At 34.6% G+C, this 5175-nt stretch overlaps 1 long non-coding RNA gene across 1 annotated transcript; it reads right to left on the reverse strand.

Moving 5' to 3' along the window:
• Positions 1-652: 652 nt before the first annotated feature.
• LOC141614823 (uncharacterized) lies at positions 653-4676 on the reverse strand. The gene is made up of 6 exons (XR_012529392.1): positions 4522-4676; positions 4352-4390; positions 3274-3403; positions 1643-1738; positions 1072-1191; positions 653-972 (listed from the first exon to the last, which is right to left on the reverse strand). It is a non-coding gene; the product is annotated as an uncharacterized LOC141614823 (long non-coding RNA).
• Between the last annotated feature and the right edge of the window lie 499 nt (positions 4677-5175).

A 5175-nucleotide genomic window follows, 5' to 3' on the forward strand; every position in this document is an offset into this window, starting at 1 on the left:
AGTTAATTAAATTAAAAATAAAACGTTATGTAAAAAGAAAATTGGATGACAACCATTCATATCTCATCGCCAATATGGACATAAACCGTTTAAATTCAATTAAAAAATAATTATGATTGACGAGTTATTAAATTGATTGTCACATACATGCAAAAATCATTTATGGTTTTAAACTTATACAAACGATTTCATTTAAAAGAAAAAATGGTTAAATACCTTGATGAAATGAGTAGTCGCCACTACAAAAATGATCAAAGAGAACGGTTGGTAACCGTTCTTATACGTAGTTTGGACCGTCATGTGGCCAAGCGTTCTCTTTGATCTAAGAGAACGGTTGAAGTCAAGTCAACCCGGTCTCTTTGTAACAACAATCAGAACGGTTGCCTTTTAGAACCATTCTCTTTGATATATCAAAGAGAACGATTGCATATAAGAACCAGTCTCTTTGATAAGGCAGTTCTCTTTGTTAGAGTTTTAGATTTTTTGGCACCTTAGTTCTACCTTTTCAGAGAGAACAATTATGATGGTACTAACTGTTCTCTTTGATCCTGTTATTTTTTTTTAAAATATTTCTATTTTTATCGTAACCCTACATGATTGAATCGTATAGCTCATAAGAATTAAACCTGTTATAATTCAGAAACTCCAACAATTTTTACACAAGAAAAACCTTCCGATTTAATTTTAACCATTAGGACAAATTATGTTGAAACAAAGTACAAAATCGTATCATGTTGTAAAGAGACTACAAATATCGAAGATACGCCACCATGTGCAAAACATAAATAAAAATCCTTCAATCCTCATCACTAAGTCGCATCATAGTGCAAATAAATCGAACTTCAAAAAATTGTAATCACCATTTGCAGAAAAAATGAAGATTGCATCAATTTCTATAGCAGGACTCTCGTGAATAAATCTCTGGATATCGTCTCATCAGTACCCAATTAGGAGCCTTCGCTGTCCTCGATGCTGTAGGAAGAAAACAACAGTAGTATATTGATACATGGCATTTAATAAGCTATCAAAGTTAACTTGTGAGGATAGTACTCTAAAATGCTAAGCAAATACCTCGGTACTCTCTGAAAAAGTAAGGAGACAAGTTGGTGTTATTGTGATCACTCCATCTTCTTTCTGAGATCAGTGCCATTGAGCATTAGATTCACCCACCTTCTTTCTGAGGACAGTACTCTGAAAATGTAAGCAAATATCTTAACGTCTATTTCTCTAACTCTACCACAAGTTTTTTCTAACATTTAATTAGCTTGCTAGTATAGTACATCATATACTAGCACGCTAATTGAAAGAAACCAGACACACAATAACTTTCAAGATATATGAGCTCCTTACATTATGAAGGAGGAACTTCCAATCGCTCATAATGGTTCATGTGAAAAAACCTTTAGTGTCAAATAGAGATAAAGATGGATAAATCTAACATGCTATAAGAAAGGATAATGACAACATAGGATAAGGGGCGAGGTGTAAAATAGAAAAAAGGTTTGAACAACATAAACATACACCGTAAAGTATCAATAAACGACGCAAACAAAAAAAGTTTCCCTAAAACGCCGATGCTAAATTAAGGTGAACTTTCAAAACATTGAAGTACCACAACTATGCCTAAAAATAATAAACTCACCTAGCCATTGTTTAGTGTCTTCCAGACATAATCTTTCAGTTGCTCAGTAGTGATGGCTCATTCATCAACAACTGACTTGACCCACAATAGAACTTGCTGGCACAAAGTAATGTGAATATCATGAGCATTGGTGACTACGAGACAGAAACAAAAGAAGAGATGCACAAAACACAAGTAAATGACCACTAAAACACAACACAAACAAACTTGAAAAATAGTTTCAGAAATCGGTTGCTTTAAACATGAGGGGATCCTTAGTAAATAACACAAGAAATATTACATAAGTGTCATTCGGATGTAAGGTGAAATAGCTTCCTCTATGACCTACAAAAATATATTATCTTGCTAAAATTATTTGAATATTAAGTTGTGCCTTTGTGATATAAAAAATAATAGTAAAAATAATTTTCTTGACCTTATGTAGGACTTCACTCCATATAGTATGATTTCCACAGGCACAGTTGATCCTAACGACAGTCGCCCCTGAGTTGAGAATATCAGGTATAAGAGATTGGCTTGCAAGAGTCTCTTGGTCAACAGTTGCCATAATATGGGTGGCTCTTCCCTCCTGAAGTTGGCCTAATAATCGTTCTTTGTTGTCGGATGCCATTTTACTTTGCATGTTACTTCATGATTGCATAGACAAACATAATTCTAGTACAAAACTTTTTACGTTGCATTCATAGCCATTTTTTAACTTCAGTATTATGTACACTTTGTTTTCATAGGCAATGGCCACTGACTCAATATACTATATTATGCCTATGTTTAGAAGAAACCCAATGCCCGCGATTGATGACACAACCACCTAAAACAGACTATGATTGTGTGCATTTGAACATTCTAGTGGCACACTCTAAGGTAATCTAGTTTAAGATAACAACTTTAATTTATCAGTCAGGCATAAATTAATTACTAAGTCGATAATGCTATAGAAAATAAAGGTTTCTAAAACTTTCAGTTCATTCTGGCTGAAACAACTGATCCTCTTGATGTTCAAGTAGATGCAATGATCGAATATCGATTATCTTGGATAAAAGCTAATGAGAAAGACGATGAATCGCTCCCTCTCTAAACTTGCCACTAATGCGAGGTCATAAGTCTTGCGGCACTCAATTAATTTGTCTTTTATGAAGTATAGTCTACTTAAGTATGAGTGCAAGTTTCTTAAGATAATGAAAGAACATTACTAGAATTTTAAACATACTATAATTACAATAAGATGGAGAATTAGACCAATAAAGCCTCGCATTTGCTCGTTCTACCATGAATGATACTATGGTGAAATGGTAATTTGCTAGTTCTCCCTACCCTGTAAGTGAAAGCTATATTGGCAACTAACTACGGTTGCTCCTAAAACTGAAACAATCAGTTGAAATGATCTATTACTTCAATGTTTCACTTTATTTAACAAATACCATTGCTAATCTGCATCATTTAATTAACCATAAGAATCGTAAAATACGCAGGCAACATATCATCAATATCAAAACCAATTAGATATTATTTTCAAGGTAGTTAACAAAATCATTTCAATTTATCGTGCAATCATATCTTACAATGAGGAAGGAAGTTAAATAAATTGAATGCCACTTCAATATTATATCAAAACCAATTGAATTTAAACATACCTTAAGTGAAATGTAATGATGATGACAAATGAAATATACCCGTGTGAATTATGCAATAAATTGAACTTGAAACTCCATCATCGCACGATTCGCACTATCACATTCGTCCTAACCCCTTCCATGGTGTATTCTATAGCAATTTTAGGAATGGAAGCATAAATCAATAAAAATCACACAACGATAAAAATGGGTAAAAACAATACAAAGGTAAATTATTCAATGAACTTGAAAATACAGGGCAGGGAGGCAGATTGAAATCGTAAAGAGGATGAGGAGAGTAGTGGATGGGTAATTTAGCTGAAAATGAGGAGAAAATGCGGGTCAGGGAGGTAGATTGAAATCGTAAAGAGATTGAAATCAGCCCTAATCATATTGAGTGATAAGTGTGTGTGGGTTAGAGAATGACGGCAGGGTAAATAGCGGTAGATAATTAGGCTTAAGCAAAGTGACTGAATAGGCGGGAAAATTTCATTGAGGAGTTGACACGTGTCTAGTCTAATGTATAGTGGTTCTTCTATTATATTTTTATATAGATATAGATGCAATAAACAAGTAACTCAGGAGAACATTTCCTATCAGCAATGGAGTGCATCTAAGCCTCTAAAGTTATTTACATATAAGAAAAAACTCAATACAAAATTAGATCCTAATTTTCAAGAAGGGATATGAATTAATATACTTCCTAGCAATTTATACACAGTGGACTAACTTGATATCCTAACCTATCAATTACTCTCATTCAACGGCTTCACTTAATCATGTCAATCACATTATTATATAGACAACTCGGATGATAATTCTCTTCATGTGTTGGGATTCTTCAAACTTACTGGCGCTTAAATTAAACAAGCAACTCAATGAAATCACCATTAGGACTTTACCAGGGTAACAAAAGTGATAAAGACCTTAAACTTTTATCCCTAATTCATTTACTTCATGTTATTACAAGTACATTCATAGGGGCAATTCATCGAACACTTGGTGTGCATTACACCTCCATTACTTTACTTCCATCAAATACCCAATTACCGAGAATGGATAGACAATAAGATCATACAATAGGTGTGCATTACTTTACCTCGCAAATGGCTTGATGAATTATTCAGCAACGGGGCCTCTAATCAACATAAAGCAACCAAACAAGTTCGTGTAAAAAACAAATTACAAAACCCCAAACAGAAATTAGGGTTTACGTTTAATGAAATTGAAAAGGGAAAAAACAAACACAACAGGTAAACGGAAACTTGCCAATTTAAGATAACAAAGATGAATTGATGATGACCCATGAGAAAGAAGACGAATGAGTGACTTGAGAGAGCAGTGCGGTAGTCGGTGTGCGGCTCGGGGAATGGCGAAGACAATAAGGACGATTTCGTCAATCGTCATGCATGGCGAGTTGTCGCGGTGGACGAATTGAGGCAAGACCAATGGGGTATAGTTCACAAGGTTAGATGAGGAGTGGGGATGATATGAGTTGGGATGAACTGTAAATGGGGTTTTTTAAGGGATTTAATAGAGAGCGGCCAAAGATAGGGACCGTGCCCTTGGTTTTATCAAGGAGAACGGTTCTGGATATATAGCTGGTCTCTTTTATATTTTAAGACGGTTGGTCAAACCTAACCGTTCTCTTTGTTAATGTACGAGAACGGTTTGAGCAAACAACCGTTCTCTATTGGAATCCTATATGCCCGCCAAACTAAAAATAACAAAGAGACCGGTTCCGCTATCAACCGTTCTTGAAAAGACGTTCTCTTTGCTTAAATTGTAGTAGTGAGTAAAAAAGAAAGAATAGTTAAAATACCTTGATGAATGATGAATGAATTAGTAACAAGAGTTGTGAACAAGTTTGGAGTCCTTCTTACAAGTATATATGAGATCTAAGGTTTGTGTTGTAAAGGGAGT

Source organism: Silene latifolia, chromosome 11, assembly GCF_048544455.1.
Source record: "Silene latifolia isolate original U9 population chromosome 11, ASM4854445v1, whole genome shotgun sequence".
Classification (NCBI taxonomy): Eukaryota; Viridiplantae; Streptophyta; class Magnoliopsida; order Caryophyllales; family Caryophyllaceae; genus Silene; species Silene latifolia.